The sequence below is a fragment of the Protopterus annectens genome, chromosome 10.part0, assembly GCF_019279795.1.
Source record: "Protopterus annectens isolate FY-2018-M chromosome 10.part0, PAN1.0, whole genome shotgun sequence".
Classification (NCBI taxonomy): domain Eukaryota; kingdom Metazoa; phylum Chordata; order Ceratodontiformes; family Protopteridae; genus Protopterus; species Protopterus annectens.
Window position 1 is genome coordinate 1,785,220,307 of NC_056744.1, and position 21,864 is coordinate 1,785,242,170.

Below are 21,864 nucleotides of genomic sequence, written 5' to 3' on the forward strand. Positions count from 1 at the left end.
GATGATATGGATAGAGTGGTACAGAGACTGCTCCAATCACATGTGTTGGCCAAATTGTTTTTGGCTTCAGCCCAATCATCCCCGGAGCCTGTCACCCATCCGTGACATCCTCCTCCGAGCCTTTCTTGGCCTTCGAAGGCAGAGTTGTCAGTTCCATCTGATGCCTTTATGTTGGCTCCAGTAGCCCATCCTGGCATCTTGGTTCCGATCTCCGCTCCAACCCCGTCGGCTCCGTCCGCGGGGTCCAGGGCTCATAGTTCCTCGGTCAGACCCAAGGGAGAGGTCTCGGGTCGATCTTTGGCTCCTAGCCTCTGGCTCGGTGCTTCGGCATGGGTGAGCTTGGGCCCTGCCTTGGCTTCGGACCTTATCCCTTTGGCCCCTAGGGCTTTCACGGTTGGTCATTCTTCGGAGCCAGGGTGATCAGCTTTCGAGGTCAAGTGGAGTGTGCTGGCCAGGTCCTCAGCTGTTTCTGATGGTACCGACAATCTATCCCCTCCAGCATCAGTATCTGTTTCTTGTCACCCTCTGTCCTTGGACAGTGGAGACCCAAGGCCTCAGGATACCTCCATGACTGGTCCCCAGCTTTCTGAGGTCTCCCCAGAGTGTTTGCCTGAGGAGCCCCCCAGAAAAAGAGTGTGCAAGAGGAAGCACATTGACTCTCAGGATGAGTCTATCACTTCGGACACCGACCTCGAGGAGTCAGAGGGGTCCCCCAAGTCGTCCTCTGAAGATATCTCTTTCTCAGATATCCTGGTGATCTTGAAGCAGAAAGGCGACTGGCCCTCCAAATCTCCCTCTGAGGAGGAGTCGGTGTTCCTGAAGGCCTTTGGGTCTCAATCGTCCATCTCTTGGGTTTCTCCCCCATTCGATGAACTCCTGGATCTTGTTTGTTGAAGGGTGTGGGAAACCCCTGACACTGTGGAACCAGTCCCCAGGAGACCCAACAAGTTTCTGTCCGCCCCCGCTGACAAGGAATTTCTCACAAAGGGCATTCTAGTAGATGCCATGGTGGTGGCAGCGGCCACCAAGAAAGAACTAGCTGAGTCTTCATCTACCGTCCATCTCCCTAACAAGGAGTCTAGGACCATGGATCAGCATTGGAAGCATATATTTTCTTCAGCGGCCTTTACTCTGCGGTCACTGAACTATTTGTCACATTTTACACTGCTCCAAAGGGATCTCCTAAAAGAGCTTGGAGAGTCTCTGCAGGGTAACGTTCTGGCCTTGAGTGGCTCAGAAGGTCAATGCCCAGATATCTACCTAAATTCCATTACTAACTCCTCCATGAGGCTGATCTGCATGCAGCCGGCGGGCAGTAGAACAGCGAGTTCAGCAGTCTCTCTTAGGAGGCACTCCTGGATGCGCCTGTGTAATTTCATGGAGACCTTCAAGTCTACGTTCACTAATGCCCCATTTAACAGTTCATCGTTGTTCGAAACCAAGGTGAAGGATACTCTCACTAGGTGCGAGCAGGAAGGAAAAACCCTGTCTGCCATGGGAGTCTGTTTTTCCATGCCTTATATACCTTATCCCAAGGGCCAGAAGGGTGGGAAAATGTGGTTCAGAAAGCCGCAGAGGTTTTTTCAAGATGCACAAAGTGATTCCCCCTCCAAAGGCAGGGGAGGGGGTGGTAACTCAGGTAGACGCTGCCCTAGAGGCAGAGGAGGCCCATGTAACCAGGGGGACCACGATTCCTTTTGCGGTTCCACCTAGCAGCGCTCCTCATGGGAGGCTTATCTGGTACATAACACTAAGTAAGGTGTTTTTTTATGTCAAGGGCTTCATATGCAAATGCATAACAGTTGCCTGAGCCATTTTTACTAAATACTTTGTACCTGTGTAAATAGTGTAATGTGGTGCTACTCTTAAACCCAGTACCCCTCCTGCCTGGGTGATAATTTATTATTTCAGTTACGTTTTAAAGCACTTCTCTCTCATTCCTCTTTCAGAGACCTTAACGTAATAATTCTGTCGCCATCTTTACATTTAGTGACCACTGTCCCTGCGAACGGGTTCTCTCTCATTCCCCTTTCAGAGACCTTAACGTAATAATTCTGTTTGTCTCCATCTTTCCATTTAGTGACCACTGTCCCTGCGAACGGGTTCTCTCTCAGTCCCCTTTCAGAGACCTTAACGTAATAATTCTGTTTGTCTCCATCTTTTCATTTAGTGACCACTGTCCCTGAACGGTTCTCTCGTTCCCCTTTCAGAGACCTTAACGTAATAATTCTGTTTGTCTCCATCTTTTCATTTAGTGACCACTGTCTCTTATTCTTTTGTCTGACCGGGGGTCCAATATGTTGGTGACTGGGTCCAATATGTTCACTCTGGTGGGGGTGTTGACCAGTTGAGGGGGCATTCCGAGTTTATAAATTCTAGGAAGCATTAGGCAGGGTTGGTACCAGTGGTTCTCCCAGTTAATGTTTGGGTGATTGAAATCACCCAGTATTGGGGTGTTTGGTGAACCTTCATATTTCTCAGTGTCTCCAGAAATCTGAAATGGGGTCTGGGTCATGGTGGGTGATCTGGCAAGCTACTGTGCTTGGATTGCAGTTTTGCACGGTGAATTTGCACTTGGATGATCTCCTGATGCATCATGCTGCTCCACTAACCTGGAGGTGTGAGTATCCTTGATGGTCTGAGGATACACCCCGCCTTTGTGTTGAGGTCCGGGTTCTGTGGCGAAAGGTATGGTATGAGTTATAGCCTACTGGTAATGCTGGGGTGCTCTCTGGAGCCTTAAACCAAGTTTCTGTTACTGCATGAATATCGATGTTCTCCATACTGAGGAGTTGCCTCGAGTGCGTGCATTTTGAGGTTTAGGCTACAGTTGAGTAGCATTACCCTCAGTTTTGGTCACTTTTATGCTATTTACAGTGGTGGGTTGTCTTTGAGCCTTGCCTAAAAAGGCACTGTGGGGGTGGCAAGAGCCTTTGCCAGTATTTGAAAAGCCTAAGGGTGACAGGCGCAAGCCATCTCTTCTTGAAAACAACGTGGCTTGTCGAGTATGTCATCCCACGCACGACAATACTGGGATCGCTTTAAATAACACCAGAAACTTAGCCAATTGTTTAAGTTGATCATTTTTCTTGGCTGTGGCATCATTCTTGGTGAGGGCAGGATGCCTACTCAGGGTCATACTACTCCCTGGGCTACACATGATCAGAGAAGCTCTTTCATGTCTCTTTTCATGTAGTCCGAGGAGGGTATGTCAACTCAGGTCATTCACACCAACATGTACAATGACAAGTGAGTATTTGTACTTGTTCTGGAGTGACCTGAGTGCTTGTGATTATGATACACTGATTATGTAAAGTATGTGTTTCATGGCTGGTGATGGGTTGTGGAGGTTGCTTGGATGTCTGCTTTGGGGGTCTCTGCTGCTTTTGCAGATTTTTATTTAGAGCCTCCAGAGTATGTTTTATTAACCATTTGTGTGTTATTTGCCTGTGTTGGTTTGTTAGGTCTGTGTGTGAGACTGGTGGTGTGTTGCAAGTATTACCCTTATCCTCTTGAGTATTTTTTGTAGTCCAAGATGAATTGACAGCGCTTCCCCCAACACTTTGGTGAATGTGCTGATACTTTATAAGAATTACAAGAAAACATGTTTTCTGATTTTTCTCTAAATGTCAGATGTCTTTGATACTAAATTCAAGTCATCTTAAGTTTTGTAAATAGTATAAACATGTTTAAAAGTTTAAAGGTTAGCATTTTACTACTATGAAACTTAAATAAATTTGTCAAAGAGGTGACAACTAACTTTTGAACCATTGACTGAAATCTAATTGCTCTGTCTTGCTGTGAAAGGTATTGGCTACATTGTAAGCAGCAGTAATGAAATAGTTTCACTCATCTATGTCTTGTTTACACCAGCCTGAGCTCTGACTACAAATTTCTCTGTATATGTAGTATGTCATGTGATTGTAGATAAATTCCTATGCAACTTATATGAGAAATTAAGCTTAAAATAAGTGGGCGATCTTTCCCTTCCTTTGATACCAAAGTGAAAATGAAAGATGTTATGTAGTCCAAGCTTGCCTACATTTCTTACCCATGGGTTCAGGCGAACCTCGGCTCCGACTCTGCCATACTCTGTCGAGAAGTCTTCCAATTGGCCCGTGTAAGAGGTATCCCATACTACTGCTTCCTTTCCCAGATCTCGTTGTTTGCTCGTTATGCTCAGGCGATGGTCTCACTCTTAGCCATGGCTAAGTATAACGTGCTGCTTTCTTCTACTTTTTAGGGGTTTGTTGCTCCAGCTATTTTCATAACTAGTCTTGTGTAGCCTGTTCCGTGTGGCTTTTGTCTTGGTATCCGTTTGTGTTCCTTCCTTTTTACGGGCTAGGCACGTTTTCAGTTAAAGGACCTAGTCCTCCCTCTAGTTAATGTGTGTCCCAGTTTCCCTGTGTAAAAAGTGCTTGTTCCGGTGGTTGCCCCATCCTTTGGGCTACAGCCATTTACGCTGTAGAAGGACCTAGTCCTCCCTTGTTTTGTTTGTCAGGGCCGTTTAAGTTAGAGGTCTTTTCTTCCCTATGGTGTTTGTTGTTCTTTGACCATTTAACCCTAGAAGCATAGTTCTGTCTGCGTGTTTTTCTGTTGGTGTCTGGTTTGTCTTCTGATATTGTGTGCAGTGCCATACCAATATGCATAAGGTTACAAAAGAACACAAGCCTTCGGGCTTCAAAAAATGTGATAATTGTAGCTATAAAATGTCTATTACTGATGGGCACTCTGTGTGCGTGTATTGCTTGGGAACAATCACCTCCAAGAATCCTGTGTCATTCTGTCACCTTTTACCCCACGCGTTCTTCAAGAGAGGAAGAACAAACTGATTCTGAAGGATTACTGAAACCCTCCTTTGAAGATTTGGAGAGGGGTTTCAGTTCTGAAGTCCTCTCCCTCTAAAGCGAACAAGACCTCTAAATCAAAAAAAACACTCTCGGCTTTGTCAGTTTTATCGGAGCCACCAGAGAAAGTTGCCAAGACTACTTTAGCTTCCTCGGCTCCATGCTGGCTTCGGGGCCAAAGGAAGTGGGTGAATCCCAACCAGAGTCAACATTGGCTTCCAGTCTCACCGTGGAGCCCGGTGGCGGAGATACTTGTTGAGCCCGGTCTCCAGTTACTAGACTGGTTTCTCCTTATAAAGTCTCCTTCGGTGGGGAGGTCCAGATCTCTGACCTTATCCTGTGGGTCCTCAGGTCTCTCTCCGGATGATGATATGGATATGAGAGTGGTACAGAGACTGCTCCAATCACATGTGTTAGCCAAATTGTTTTTGGCTTCAGCCAATCGATACATCCCGAGACCTGTCACCCATCCGTGACATCCTCCTCCGAGCCTTTCTTGGCCTTGAAGGCAGAGTTGTCAGTTCATCCTGATGCCCCTAACTATGTTGGCTCCAGTAGCCCATCCTGGCATCTTGGTTCCGATCTCCGCTCCAACCCCGTCGGCTCCGTCTCATGGGGTCCAGAACTCATAGTTCCTCGGTCAGACCCAAGGGAGAGGTCTCCGGGCCGATCTTGGCTCTAGCCTCTCGGCTCGATGCTTCGGCATGGGTGAGCTTGGGCCCTACCTTCCGCTTCGGACCTTATCACTTTGGCCCCTAGGGCTTTCCGCGGTTGGTCATTCTTGAGCCAGGGTGATCAGCTGGTCCAAGTGGAGTGTGCTGGCCAAGGTCCTCAGCTGTTTCTGATGGTACAGGCAATCCTATCCCCCTCAGCATCAGTATCTGTTTCTTGGTCACCCTCTGTCCTTGGACAGTGGAGACCCAAAGCCTCAGGATACCTCCCATGACTGGTCCCCAGCTTTCTGAGGTCTCCCAGAGTGCTCATTGCCTGAGGAGCCCCCAGAAAAGAGTGTGCAAGAGGAAGCACATTGACTCTCCAGGATAGTCTATCACGCCCGGACACCGACCTCGAGGAGTCAGAGGGGGTCCCCAAGTCGTCCTAGAAGATATCTCTTTCTCAGATATCCTGGTGATCTTGAAGCAGAAAAGGCGACTGGCCTCCAAAATCTCCCTCTGAGGAGGAGTCGGTGTTCCTAAGGCCTTTGGTCTCAATCGTCCATCTCTTGGGTTTCTCCCCATTCGATGAACTCCTGGATCTTGTTTGTTGAAGGGTGTGGAAACCCTGATCACCTGTGGAACCAGTCCCCAGGAGACCCAACAAGTTTCTGTCCGCCCCCGCTGACAAGAATTTCTCTAAAGGGCATTCTAGTAGATGCCATGGTGGTGGTATGACCACCAAGGAAAAAGAACTAGCTGAGTCTTCATCTACCGTCCATCTCTAACAAGAGGGTCTAGGACCATGGATCAGCATTGGAAGCATATATTTTCTTCAGCGGCCTTTACTCTGGCGGTCACTGAACTATTTGTCATTTACACTGCTCCAAAGGGATCTCCTAAAAAGAGCTTGGAGAAGTCTCTGCAGGGTAGCGTTTCCTGACGCAGATGGCTCAGAAAGGTCAATGCCCAGATATCTACCCTAAATTCCATTACTAACTCCTCCATGAGGCTGATCTACATGCAGCCCGGCCGGGCCGAGGCCCAGTAGGGGCAGCGAGTTCAGCAGTCTCTCTTAGGAGGCACTCCTGGATGCGCCTGTGTAATTTCATGGAGACCTTCAAGTCTCACGTTCACTAATGCCCCATTTAACAGTTCATCGTTGTTCGGGAAACCAAGGTGAAGGATACTCTCACCAGGTGCGAGCAGGAAAGGAGAAAAACCCTGTCTGCCATGAGGGTCTGTTTTTCCATGCCTTATATACCTATATCCTGGCAGCCAGAAGGGTGGGAAAATGTGGTTCAGAAAGCCGCAGAGGTTTTTCAAGATGCACAAAGTGATTCCCCTCAAAGGCAGGGGAGGTGTGGTAACTCAGGAGCCAGCATGCCCTAAGAGGCAGAGGCCCATGTAACCAGGGGGACCCACACGGTTGCCTTTGCGGTTCCACCTGGCAGGCAGCTCCTCATGGGAGGCTTATCTGGTACATAACACTAAGTAAGGTGTTTTTTTATGTCAAGGGCTTCATATGCAAATTCATAACAGTTGCCTGAGCCATTTTTACTAAATACTTTGTACCTGTGTAAATAGTGTAAGATGGTGCTACTCTTAAACCCAGTACCCCTCCTGCCTGGATGATAATTTATTATTGCAGTTACATTTTAAAGCACTTCTCTCTCATTCCTCTTTCATTGACCTTAACGTAATAATTCTGTCTCCATCTTTACATTTAGTGACCACTGTCCCTGCGAACGGGTTCTCTCTCATTCCCCTTTCAGAGACCTTAACGTAATAATTCTGTTTGTCTCCATCTTTTCATTTAGTGACCACTGTCCCTGCGAACAGGTTCTCTCTCAGTCCCCTTTCATAGACCTTAATGTAATAATTCTGTTTGTCTCCATCTTTTCATTTAGTGACCACTGTCCCTGCGAACGGGTTCTCTCTCGTTCCCCTTTCAGAGACCTTAACGTAATAATTCTGTTTGTCTCCATCTTTTCATTTAGTGACCACTGTCTCTGCGAATGGGTTCTCTCTCGTTCCCCTTTCAGAGACCTTAACGTAATAATTCTGTTTGTCTCCATGTTTTCATTTAGTGACCACTGTCCCTGCAAACGGGTTCTCTCTCAGTCCCCTTTCAGAGACCTTATCGTAATAATTCTGTTTGTCTCCATCTTTTCATTTAGTGACCACTGTCCCTGCAAACGGGTTCTCTCTCAGTCCCCTTTCAGAGACCTTATCGTAATAATTCTGTTTGTCTCCATCTTTTCATTTAGTGACCACTGTCCCTGCAGACGGGTTCTCTCTCAGTCTCCCACTTGCTGAATCCTTGGCCATTGGCAGCATCTGCAGTGGAGAAACCAGCCACAAGGACTCAGGGACTTTGGACAGAAGATAGGTTACTGTAGGTGTCTAGCTATGTGTCCCACTTAGCCTGCTACTGTAGAAAGTACCTGGTCTAAAGCAAAAATAACTGGCTCTACCCACACGGCTAGGGACGGCAGCTGCACCCCCACCCCCATCTGCTGTAAATACATTCCCCAGTTAACTTTTTCTTTTTAGTTATCAGTAAACCAAGATAAAGCTCTAGGCAAAAAAAGGTAACCCAGTAGATACACTGGAATTGCCCATTTGTAAAATAGAGGCAAAAAGCTACTTATACTGACACTTTTTGAATGCTTCAAACTGGGTGTTTACCCAGAAAGGACACAGCTGAAATCAGGTCTATAGATTGATTTCCCTACTAGCTTCTAATAACTCCTAACAATTTGGCTATTTAGATACTTACCCTGCAATCTTTAACCTGGTGGGGTTCTAGCCACTCCATTCACTACACTCACTTTGCTCCCCTCCCTGCCCCCTATTCCCACCTGCCCCCAGTACCTCTACATTTATTCTTAACCTTAACCCCACCCCTAATTGCCAGCAATTAGGCTACACTACTACTCACCCCCTCCCCTACATCCAGCACAATCATGCTACTACCTAATATAATAACAATCCTAACCTGCATAGTTCTAGCTCACATTACATCCTACCAAGGCTCCAGAGTCACATGCCCTAACAACCTCCACTGTACACTCTGAACACCCTCACTCAAACATTTACACTATAACTACACAACCCCCGCCACCAAAACATTGTCCCAATACACACACTCCATTACCAAACACCAAACATACTCAAAAATAAAATATCCCTAAGATACCATAAGCAATTTACTATGTATATAAAACATATCCTAAACACCCTCTATAAACTAGCCCTCGCTGGAGACATCCATCCAAACCCTGGTCCTCCCAAATCCAGCCCAACCACAAACTCTAGTCCAAGCAACACCCCACAACTCAACTCCTAGTCAACAAGAAAACAACAGACCTACTTATAATGTCCCTAAACATCAGAAGCATATGCAATAAAATCCAAGAACTGCACGCCAGCATAAGCATATTTTCCCTATATATTCTCTTCCTAACTGAAACCTGCCTCAAACCTCACATCAAAAGTGAGGAAATACTTCCACCTGAATACAACATATTTCGCATAGACAGAGTGTCCAAAAAAGTAGGTGGTGTAGCATTGATATTTAAACACCACCTCAATATTCAACTCCTGAACTCATCTGCCCCTCACCACAACAATGAAGAAATCCTTCATGCCAATCTCAAACTAAACCCAAACAAAACAATCAATATCATAGGATGCTATTTCCCACCAGGGCAAAATATCACAACCCTAGAAAATCTCCTGAACTGGGCTACTCTATCTCTACCCCACAAAACCATCATTCTCGGTGACTTTAACATCAACTAATCCTATAATAACAGTCTCCCAACCATTCACTTTAAGCTCCATGGGTTCACTGAACTTATTCAATCCCCTACTTGAATCAACAAAAACCCTAACAATCATACCTTACTTGACTGGATCCTAGTCAACAAAGCCCCTCACTCTTACCTAGCAGGCTGCTTACCCGACAGTCTTAGTGACTACTCCCCCACTTTCCTAATTCGGCACCACACAAACAGTCTGAAGCCCATTATCCACAGGCAAATACAGAACAAGTCCAACTTCAACCCCAACTCCTTCATCTCCTCCCTGCAAAAAATTAACTGGTCACCACTAAAATACACCAGCCTAGATGAGGCTGTCCTCTTCTTCAACAGTACCTTCCTCTCCATCCTAAACACCCATGCTCCTGTAAGAAATGCCAGTGTCAGGTCTAGGCATGCCCCATGGTTACAAAAGACCACCAGCACCCTAATGAAATCCAGAGATAAGGCCTGGGAGCACTGGAGACTAACAAAAAATAACGCAGATAGGCAATCATTCCTCGAACTGCTCAATAAAGCCAAAAAGTATATAAAATTAGACAAATCCCTCTACTATAAATCCACCCTAAACTCTACCAACCACAACCCTAAGCAATTCTGTTCCACTATTAACAATATCCTCCACCCAGGGAAGGTTGATACCCCCCAGCCGTCCATTCCCCCCTCCTCCAGCAGTATTGCTGAATCCTTCAACACTTCACTGAAACTATAACATCTCTAAACAAACAACACTGCCCTACAACAGCCCCCCAACTCCTAACCCTAAACCCCAACTCCTGTTTGCTTCTTCACCTCAGTAGCTACCTCCAACATAAAAAGACTATTGTCAAAACTTAAACCCACCAAACTCGCAGCTGACAACCTCCCCTCTGAATACTTGAAAATTGCATCGGATACACTAGCCTACCCAATTTCAATTCTAATCAACCATTCCATAACAGAAGGCTATGTTCCTTCAATATGAAAATATCCCACATCATTCCCATCCACAAAGGTACCCCCTCCACTGACCTCTCCAATTACTGCTCCATTGCTATCCTCTCCCCTCTCCAAGCTACTTGAAAAATGTAACAGCACCCGGGTCTCCAACTACCTCCTAGCTAATAATCGCCTCTCCAAAATCCAACATGGCTTCAGGCCATATCACAGCACTACCTCTGCTCTGCTCTCCTTCACCAACACTATACTTCATCACAAAAACAATGGCCTCTTCTCTACTGCCATATTTCTAGATCTCTCAAAGGCCTTTGATATGGTATCTCATGAGCTACTACTCTTTACTCTCCCCAACCTCTCCTTCTCACAATCAGCCTGCAACTGGTTCCACAGCTATCTACACGGATGCCAGCAATCAGTAATCTGGGACAATAACACATCACCTTGCCTCCCAGTTACTCTCGGAGTTCCCCAAGGGTCTATCCTTGGCCCTCTGCTATTCTCACTTTTCACTAACAACCTACATACTGCCACCACACAAACATCTCTTATACAGTACACAGATGACCCTACTCTCATCTGCTCTGTTCCCACTCAACAGGACTACAACAAATCACACAGGAATTATTCTCTTCTGTAGAAAGCTGGCTATCCAATGCTCAGCTCCTACTCAACCCAAGTAAGATAAAATTTTCTTGTTCCAACCTTCCAAAGCCACCCAAAACAACCCCTACTTCAACATTCTTGCCAAAGACAATACCATCATCTCTCCATCAGAATACACAAAATTACTTGGTGTGGAAATAGACAACAAACTTAGATCTGACGCCCACATATCTCTCACAATAAAAAAAGTTCACAAGAAACTTGGTGCATTATATCGAAGCCACCAATTCCTAACCAAGGCAGCTAGAATCTCCATAGCCAATTCCCAGCTAATCTCCACTCTACTCTATGCATCCCTGATACTTACCAACCTTAGACAGACAGACCTACACAAGCTGGATGCTTGTTACAACAAAATTGCTAAATTTGCCACTGGAACCTCCTACCGCAGCCATCATTGTATCTCCCTTAAAGAACTAAACTGGCTAGAACTTCCACAACTCCTTCATTTTAATCAACTCACCATCGCTCTCAAACTTATTAACCACTCCCTTAACATCCCTTCCCTTCAAACCCTTCTCCAACCCTATAACTCCACTAGGCCCCTAAGATCAAGCAACAAAAATCAACTCACTGTTATCAAACCCAAAAACTCAGCAAGAGAAGCCATGTTTTCATGTACCATATCTAAACTTTGGAACAATCTTCCACCCTCTATAACTACTCTACCTTTCAGCAGCCTTTTCAAGACTGCAATCAAATTCCACTTTGTCCTTGCTCTAATCCAGACTAACACCTCCACCCTTACCCCCACACACCTAGACTCTTAACCCAACTATACTACCACCACTACTAACCACAGTCAGAAATAGCTAGTTGTCTTTACATACCTTAACATCTTTGCCTGACAATGTTGTTACTAATATCATAAATGACAAGAAACTATCTTAACTTGAAACATTTTCTGTAAGTAATAGAGGAAGGCAGAGCATTCCATAGTTTGGCAATGGTATAGGAATAAAGGTTTTCTCTAGCTCGTTTGTTGGGTTTTGATATACTTAAGAGCTCTTTACTAGAAGACCTTAGATTCTGGGTTGGGTATATGTTTGTAGAATAGTCTGAAGTGAAGGGCAATAGTTTGGGTTATATAACAATTTGTGGGTAAGAATTAGTTGGGTAGAATTTAGGTAATGGGGGAATTCAAACCAGTTCAATTCTTTAATGGCTAGGCAGTGGTGTGTGTAATTTGGCGTATAGGAGGCAAACTTTGCTATTTTGTAGTAACATGATTGTAATTTATTCATGAGAGATGTGTGGAGGTTAGTGAAGATGGGGCTACCATAGAGGAGGAAGAGAGGAGCAGACTGTTAGCCAGTGTTTTTCTTGGTTGGCTTATCCAAGTAAAGTTTGTCTATAGAGCTTACTTAGCATAAAGTGATTTTTTTGTTTATGTTGTGAATATGATGCTCAAAGGAGAGTTTGGTTCCCACCCCAGCTGGCTGTTATTGGTCGTATCCCATCATTCCTCCTAGGTCTTCTGCTCTTCATCAAAATACCTGTTAGGCTTTGACTCCACAAGTAGGAAATCTATTTTGTAAGTGACATGAGGACAAGGGAAGAAGAGATCAGGACTTCTTTGTATGGTGCCATAATGACAGATGTGGTGTTTTTTTTGTTTTTTTACTATACCCTAAACACTGTCCCACATGCTAACTGATGTGCATTAAATAATAAATATGCCACTAGATTAAAGTCCTTGGTCTCTACCAAGATCTAAGGCTTGAAATCCCATATCTTCCCATGTATATATAAGTCATCAAAATGCTTTAAACTCCCTGCCCCTGGGCCACCTTTTATTTGAGCACTTGTGTGAAGATTACGGGAAGATAGGCGAAGGCTGCCAGCCCAGTCAAATAGATTTTGATACATAATTCTATCATTTGGAAATATAAATGTAAAATACAGGCTTGTGTTCTTAATTGAAAGAAAACACTGTAAAATGTGAACTTCAAGATTGTAGCAACATTGCCATCTGCTGTAAAGTAAACTAAGCCAAGCATTTCAAATGTTCTTTGAAGTAAAGTTATCTAAATAGTGGTGCCGAAGCGTCTAGCTGAACACATTCTTTCTATTGTCTTAACTTAAGGAATAATTGTTAGAGTGCACATATGAAATGTCTTTAATTGTTGTAATTTATGGAGCAGGTGTTAGATTGCTAAAAAATGCAGTTTGTTGGCCTGGGAACTCCAGATTAAGTGTCAAAACGATGTGATGTGTATACTGGGAAAACCTAAGTGTCAAAATGATGCAATTTGGGATGGCCTAACAAAGATGTTTGTTAGTGAGTTTAAAAACTATTGTTCAGAGAGAGACTGGGAGCATTTTGATCTTGATATCTAACTTATCAGCACTCTGCCTGCTGTCTTAAGTAAGTAGTGTCTTAGAAGTATGTTCAGTTATAGTAATTGCTGGAACTTAGAAGAAAGTTAGACAAGTGTTTTTCTGTTATATCAGAACTTTCCTACTGTATTGTTTTAAGTTTCTGTGTGTTCCCTGAACTCTTAGATATCACTGTGGTGTAGTAGTATTGTCTTGTGTTTTTAATTATTTATTATTAAATATTTTTGAAAACCTTTACCTGTGGCTGGTTTGTGTAGAGATAAGCAAGCTCTAGAGTACATTGCATATTTATAGAGTTTATTGTAATAAGCCACTCTAATAAGCCTTAGACTGAATAGTCACATTACCAATTGGATAATAATATTGCACAGTAATAATCTGACACCCTTTTAAGGGCCTTTGGGTAGCTGATAAGTATTAGCTGGTGGTGGCAGAAATTACTACCATATAGTCTGGATAAAGGGGCACGGCTGGAAAATGTGTGTCAGCCTTTCCCAGGAGTGTCTGTAAAGTTGTATAAATACTTATCTCAAAGTGTGTGTGGTGTGTCAGCTACCTGGGCAGGGACACGAAGCACTGGTGGGACAGAGGGTACTGGATGTTAGCTTGCCAGCTAGGCTGAGATCTGGACCCTATAGCTGTGCTAGTGGGGAGTCTTATTGGGGACCTGGAGAGCAAGGGAGCAACCAGCCCCAGACTGACTGTGATCTCTGTGTGCACTTAAGGGAAATTGTACTTTACTGTGTGTATTTGTTATCCTTTCCTCTTATATGAGATGCCCTCCCTGGTGTTAGTGGTGAGGATTGAGACTCCTTGATTGCTGGGCCAGGGCATGGTCATCACATTTCTGGTGGCAATGGTGGGATAAGATATCCTCACATTTGTGGTTCACAGTGGTTGGGATAAGATATCCTCACTTGTGGTTTGCAGTGGTGTGGGTAAAGTGAATCCTGTAGCTTATGTACAGTTATCTCTGAAGGTGTTTTGTACTCTAAATCAGCCATGCAGTGTATACTCAGAGTTCACATCACAATTGTTTTATTTCTTTTGTTAGCTTAGTTAGTCAGGGTGAGCAGGCAGCATGTCAGCAGAGGAGTATGGAAAGCTGACAAGGAGCCAGCTGGTGGAGATGTGCCAGGCTAGGGGATTGGTGCATGGAAATCTAACTATGGCAGACCTGATTGTAGCCTTGGTTACAGCTGCATCAGAAAACAGCATCCAGGAGGAGAATCATACTGGCAATGGAGATACAATATCCTTGGGGAATGGACAGCTCAACCTTTCTGCAGTGGACTTAAAAATCCAGCTGGAGCTAAAGAGACTTGAGTTGAAGGCCAGGCATTTGGAGATAGAAGCTGAAGTAAAGGAGCATCAGAGGAAGCACTAGAGTCAGGGAGGTAATGGGGAAGGGAGTAACTGGACCCCAGAAGCACAAGAGGTCAGTAAATTTCTTCCACAATTTAAAGAGGGGGATGATTTTGATAGTTTCATTCACATGTTTGAAAGGGTATGCAAACAGTATAGTGTTGACCTGTCCTGGTTCCCTTACTCCATGAGAAAACTGTAACTTGTATATCACAATTGCCTGACTCTGTTTTGATTATACTTTTGTAAAAACATGTCTGTTAGAATGTTTTAAGCTAACACCTGAAATGTATAGGAAAAAGTTTCATGAGCATAGATGCAATGCAGATGAAAATGTATGTGAATATGTTGCTGAACTGAGCACTTATTTTCATAGCTGGGTGAGTGGATGTCAGGTCACCACTTCTGAAGGGCTGGCAGACCTTTTGGTGAGGGAATAAGCCCTTAGCATTTTGCCTGAGGACATGAGGATCTGGTTAGCTGACAGACAATGTGCTACTTCAGATGAGTTGGGGAAGAAGGGAGACCTATATCTGGCCAGCAGGGTAGCCCTGCACAGGAAGGGGACCCCCAGTACTGCTCATGGGTCTAAAGGAACCCATGGTGGGCAGCACAGACTGCCCCAACAGAATCCGCCAGTAGCAGGGGAAGCCACTAGTCCAGGTACATGTCCAGGACCTAGGGGGAAAGGTTTTGAATGCAACCAGTGGGGCCATGTGACATACAGATGTCCACGAAGGCAAGGTGGGAACCAAAGGTGAGGGAGCCAGTAAGTGGGAAAGACAAAATGCCAATAGTGGGTTGTCTTGAGACAACAGGTGTATGGAACTGCCATCCTGCAGATGTCCTGAGAGTGAAGGATTTGGATGAGGCAGTACCATGTACTTATGCAGTTATACTCAGTGAGGCTAGGAGACAACCATGAGGGTCTGGTAGCCTGGGAGAGACTCAGACAAACCGCATACTTGCAGCCAGGACTGGTGAGGTGGTTACGTCAGGGAGTGAGCTACACTGTAGCAGTGAGACTGAAGGTGAGCCACAGCTGCTTGTGGATACTGATGTTCCCTTGGACAGGGTAACTGCAAAGGTAGAGGTGAGTAGTAGTACCCAGGCTGACAGTGAGGCACCACTGTCAGAGGATGCCAGACTTCCAGTGGAAGGGGAGCTGCCATTTCAAAGGGTAGCTATGGATATTGTGGGTCCTCTGAGTATTCCAAGTTCCACAGGGAAAATGTATATCCTAGTGGTAGTGGATTATGCTACACAATACCCTGAGGCAGTGGCTTTGTCCTCCAGTGAGGCAGAGAAGGTGGCAAATGCTTTGTTAGAGATTTTCAGCAGGATAGGTTTCCCAAAAGAAATACTGACTGACAGAGGTGCCAATTTCATGTCAGACCTGCTGGCTTGTCTGTGGAAGTCCTGTGAGGTGAAGCACATGAAGACCTCCCCCTACCATCCCCAGACTAATGGTCTTGTTGAGAGATTTAACTCTACAATCAAGTCCATGCTAGGGGCATTTGCACATCAGTTTAAGAGGGAGTGGGACAAATATTTGCCCCATCTGTTGTTTGCTTACAAAGAGGTTCCCCAGGAATCCATGGGTTTTTCACCCTTTGAGTTGCTGTATGGGCATAGGGTGAGGGGACCTCTAGATTTAATTTGAGATGAGTGGGAAGGTGTGTGAGTCTCACAAGGAGTCGGTTGTGGCATACATCCTAAACCTCAGGACAAGGCTCGGGGACTCATGGGCTTGGCCCAGGCGAACCTGGCAGAAGCTCAACAACAGAAAAAGGTGTGGTATGACAGGAATGCTCAAGCTAGAGAGTATGTCATGGGGCAGCAGGTAATGGTTCTCATTCCTGTCAGACACAACAAGCTGCAAGCAGCTTGGGAGGGACCCTACCAGGTGGTAAGAAAGGTAAGTGATGTTAACTACATGGTGGAAGTGCTAGGCAGATGGCAAGGGCACAAATTGTACCATGTTAACATGATGAAACCTTACCATTATAGGGAGGCCTTTATGCTGAGAATTTGCAGTGGATTGCAGGAGGAGTCTGAGGGAGACCTGGGGACTGATCTCCTCAGTGAGGCTCAGGCTGACACCTCGGTGGAAGGGGTGGCAATGTCCCAGCAGCTATCTCCTACCCAGGTTCGAGAAATCAAAGCAGTGTTTCAGGAATTTTGGGACATGTTCACTGGGAAACCAGGGAACACCCACCTAGTGCAGCACCAGGTGGATACTATTGTTCAGAGAGAGACTGGGAGCATTTTGATCTTGATATCTAACTTATCAGCACTCTGCCTGCTGTCTTACGTAAGTAGTGTCTTAGAAGTATGTTTAGTTATAGTAATTGCTGGAACTTAGAAGAAAGTTAGACAAGTGTTTTTCTGTTATATCAGAACTTTCCTATTGTATTGTTTTAAGTTTCTGTGTGATCTCTGAACTCTTAGATATCACTGTGGTGTAGTAGTATTGTCTTGTGTTTTAAATACCCTGAGGCAGTGGCTTTGTCCTCCAGTGAGGCAGAGAAGGTGGCAAATGCTTTGTTAGAGATTTTCAACTTGGGATAGGTTTCCCAAAAGAAATACTTGACTGACAGAAGTGCCAATTTCATGTCAGACCACTGCTGGCTTTGTCTGTGGGGGTCCTGTGAGTGTAGAAGCACATGAAGACCTCCCCTACCATCCCCAGACTAATGGTCTTTGTTGAGAAGTTAACTCTACAATCAAGTCCATGCTGGGGAACATTGCACATCAGTTTAAGAGGGAGTGGGACAAATATTTTGCCCCATCTGTTTGCTTACAAAGAGGTTCCCCAGGAATCCATGGGTTTTTCACCCTTTGAGTTGCTGTATGGGCATAGGGTGAGGGGACCTCTAGATTTAATTTGAGATGAGTGGGAAGGTGTGTGAGTCTCACAAGGAGTCGGTTGTGGCATACATCCTAAACCTCAGGACAAGGCTCGGGGACTCATGGGCTTGGCCCAGGCGAACCTGGCAGAAGCTCAACAACAGAAAAAGGTGTGGTATGACAGGAATGCTCAAGCTAGAGAGTATGTCATGGGGCAGCAGGTAATGGTTCTCATTCCTGTCAGACACAACAAGCTGCAAGCAGCTTGGGAGGGACCCTACCAGGTGGTAAGAAAGGTAAGTGGTAACTACATAATTGGAAGTGCTAGGCAGATGGCAAAGGGGCACAAAATTGTACCATGTTAACATGATGAAACCTTACCATTATAGGGAGGCAGCACATGCTGAGAATTTGCAGTGGATTGCAGGAGGAGTCTGAGGAGACCTGGGGACAGTCTCACTCAGTGAGGCTCAGGCTGACACCTCGGTGGAAGGGGTGGCAATGTCCCAGCAGCTATCTCCTACCCAGGTTCGAGAAATCAAAGCAGTGTTTCAGGAATTTTGGGACATGTTCACTGGGAAACCGAGGGAACACCACAGATGCAACACAGGTGGATACTATTGTTCAGAGAGAGACTGGGAGCATTTTGATCTTGATATCTAACTTATCAGCACTCTGCCTGCTGTCTTATGTAAGTAGTGTCTTAGAAGTATGTTTAGTTATAGTAAATGCTGGAACTTAGAAGAAAGTTAGACAAGTATTTTTCTGTTATATCAGAACTTTCCTACTGTATTGTTTTAAGTTTCTGTGTGATCTCTGAACTCTTAGATATCACTGTGGTATAGTAGTATTGTCTTGTGTTTTTAATTATTTATTATTAAATATTTTTGAAAACCTTTACCTGTGACTGGTTTGTGTAGAGATAAGCAAGCTCTAGAGTACATTGCATATTTATAGAGTTTATTGTAATAAGCCACTCTAATAAGCCTTAGACTGAATAGTCACATTACCAATTGGATAATAATATTGCACAGTAATAATTTGACACCCTTTTAAGGGCTTTGGGGAAGCTGATAAGTATTAGCTGGTGGTGGCAGAAATTACTACCGTATAGACTGGGTAAACGGGCATGGCTGGAGAATCTGTGTCACCCTTTCCCAGGAGTGTCTGTGAAGTTGTATACATACTTATCTCAAAGTGTGTGTGGTGTGTCAGCTACCTGGGCAGGGACACAAAGCACTGGTGGGACAGAGAGGGTACTGGAGGTTAGCTTGCCAGCTAGGCTGAGATCTGGACCATATAGCTGTGCCAGTGATGAGTCTTATTGGGGACCTGGAGAGCAAGGGAGCAACCAGCCCCAGACTGACTGTGATCTCTGTGTGCACTTAAGGAAAATCGTACTTTACTGTGTGTATTTGTTATCCTTTCCTCTTAAATGAGACGCCCTCCTTGGTGTTCGTGGTGAGGATTGAGGCTCCTTGAATGCTGGGCCAGGGCATGGTCATCGCAACTTGTGTGATGAAAAAAGAAATGTATCCCAAAAAGGGTGATAAGATGTTCACAAAAGCACTATTTCCCAACAGGCAGAAAAAGTGCAACTACCTCATTGGATTCCATGGCTTCACCACAGTAGACATTGACACATGCTTGCTCATGAGTATTAAAGCACTTCCTCTCAAACCTCATTCATTATGAGTGGTATGCCATTTCTACTGTTTCTGTATAACTGATTTTTATCTGATTTCAGTTGTTTGCTTTGTACTGCTTGGGACTTATCTTAAATGTATTCATTTGAAATCAGTAGTGCAACATTGAAGCCAAATAATCTGAGGTATGGCAAATGGTAATTCACTTTATTTAACTCATTTGACTGGGATGTTTCTTATTTTGTCAAATGCACACCTTTTCATTTAGATATCAAGCAGGGAGGGATGTTTAAAGTAAGTGCTCAGACCTTATCACAACTAAAAGCAATCATCATTAGAATTTGATATTACATTAGAGCTTATTGGAACCTGGAAAATGTAAATGCTTTGAACTAATGGGCATGATTACACAACCATATCAAAATGTTCTGGCATGTGTACTATGCCTTAAATATTTGTTTAACAATAAGTAAACAGAGGAATTTGCACAGACTGTCCTGTTTTGCAGAATAATTAATGCAACTCATGTCTTATCTTCTAGCCTGTGGCATAATTGAATTTAAGGTAATCTGTAGTGACTTTATGCCATAGAAGCCTTGAACCTTCCAACATGCCCCTTTTAGTTAGGATTCCTATCATGTCTTCGAACATTTAGATTGTCGAATGCCTAAACGTCGACACCTAAATGTCGAATGCTGAAAACCACGAATGGCCAATTACGCAGATTTTTTCACAAGGAAAAAATTTGCTTCGCCATCATCAGGGATTTGCCCTTTCCCCTGATGTAGAGCGATCTCAGAGTTGATATATTTAGTTAGGGGGGTTGTGGAGGGCACAGCCCACCACATCGGGAGGTGTGAGGGGTGAAGCCCCCCACTTGGTTAGGGTTTTAAAGGGGTTTTTTTTTTGGCCAAGCAAATTTTTTCACCGGGAAAAATTTGTGTAATTGGCCATTCACTGTTTTCAGCATTCGACATTTAGGTGGTGACATTTAGGAGTTCGACAATCTAAATGTTCAACATTGTAATATATACGCATTAGTTAGACCTCAATATGTTCTTTATTAACACCTTAATTCTGACTAATTTTATAATATTAATTAGCAAAGTTAACATTTACACTTACATTTTGCTTTGCAGTTTTCATATGTCAGTATATTTATTTTATCTGCATTTTATGTGCATTGTTGTATATTTATGTACTATCTGCCTTTCTGTATCATGGAATGTAGCTAAAAAAGCCTATAAGGGTCTGTCTACCAGAAGAGTTAACAAATAAAAAACTCAGCCCACTAAAATAATTAACAAACAAACTAACAAATTAATATCGGGATGTAAATGTCTTCATTAATAACTGGTGAAGAAACAAACAAGCAGGCAGAAAGCAAGACAGACTCAACCATTTTCATTGACTGGAACATCAGATCTTCATTCAGCAATTGTTGCACATATAAAGCATTTCTCATTTCAGTTCAGATTACATCTAAACTAAACTGTAGATTTTTTAAGGCAGTGTATGTCTTCTCATCTTCTCTAAAATGACATACTGATTTTTCACTTGTTTATGGTAGATTATATGAAAATGCTCTCTCATAAGTTACTTTAGCTTACCTTACAACAGAAGAATGCACATGAAAGGATATTATCCTTGACAGAAACACACACCTAATATTAGCATTATAGTCTTCTGCAGACGGATACATCACACCTGAAACAGTTTTATATTGTGCCAGTAATCGGATCCGTATCATATTATTGCAAGACCGCATGATCAAAACTGAAAAGATCAAATCTCAGAACATTGAACTGGAGTCTCTTCTGGAAGCTGGTATTTCTTGAGGTTAGGTGTTTGCCCTTTCCCTCAATGTAGAGCAGTCTCAAAATTGGTATATATAATATACAGGAGGTGTGGTGGGCACAATGATTAAGCCCACCTGCAAAAACACTGCTGTTCAAGTTGCCAGCTTCCAGAGAAGTCGGTTCTTCCAATATTCAATCTTTTCAGCCTTGATCATATGGTCTTGAAATCATATGATGTTGATCTGCCAAAAACAACCTCATGATTGTCTTCCGAAATATAATGTGACTAACAGGGCTAAATGTTCCAGATTAATGGATGAGAAAGTCATATATCCCAATTCAAATTATGCATGAACGCAGTGTCTGGTGAGACATGTTTCTCCACAAAGCACAGGGAGGGCTGATATAATAAACCTTACAAATGGCATGTAGTGTCATCCATTTAATTACAGGAGCTCTGTTTGCTCCTAATGTACTAATGTACACCAGAAGACTGTTTGTTTTAAGGGGTAGGGGCAAGGTAATTTGTAATATTTTGTGGAGATGCATTTGGTTTCTTGTGATGGGGAGCATTCTTTTCTGTGACAATATGAAACATAATACTCTGCTCAGTATTAAACAACATGTCTAAGCTTTCCTGTATCAATTACCCCATCTATTCAAATATTCTTGTTTAATTAAAACCTCTCCTGGAGGTATCATTTGTTTCATAATCTACTCTACAGTTCATCAAAAATACAATCTGCTGATTCATGTCCAAATCCCCCCTCTCCCAGAAACACCGCTACACCACTCTCTTTAAAACCTGATGCCTGTCTGTCCCCTGCAAAGTTGAGTTACTCCTAAGGTCTCTACTTTTCAAACTGCTTCAACCAGATGCATCCCGCATCCTACTGTCAAACGTCATAATAAAGCCAATCCCTATAACCTTTACA

At 43.9% G+C, this 21,864-nt stretch overlaps 1 protein-coding gene across 1 annotated transcript in view; it reads left to right on the forward strand.

The window, feature by feature from the left end:
- LOC122814021 (eosinophil peroxidase-like) overlaps positions 1–21,864 on the forward strand; it is a 202,168-nt gene that overhangs the window by 61,200 nt on the left and 119,104 nt on the right. The window lies entirely within an intron of this gene.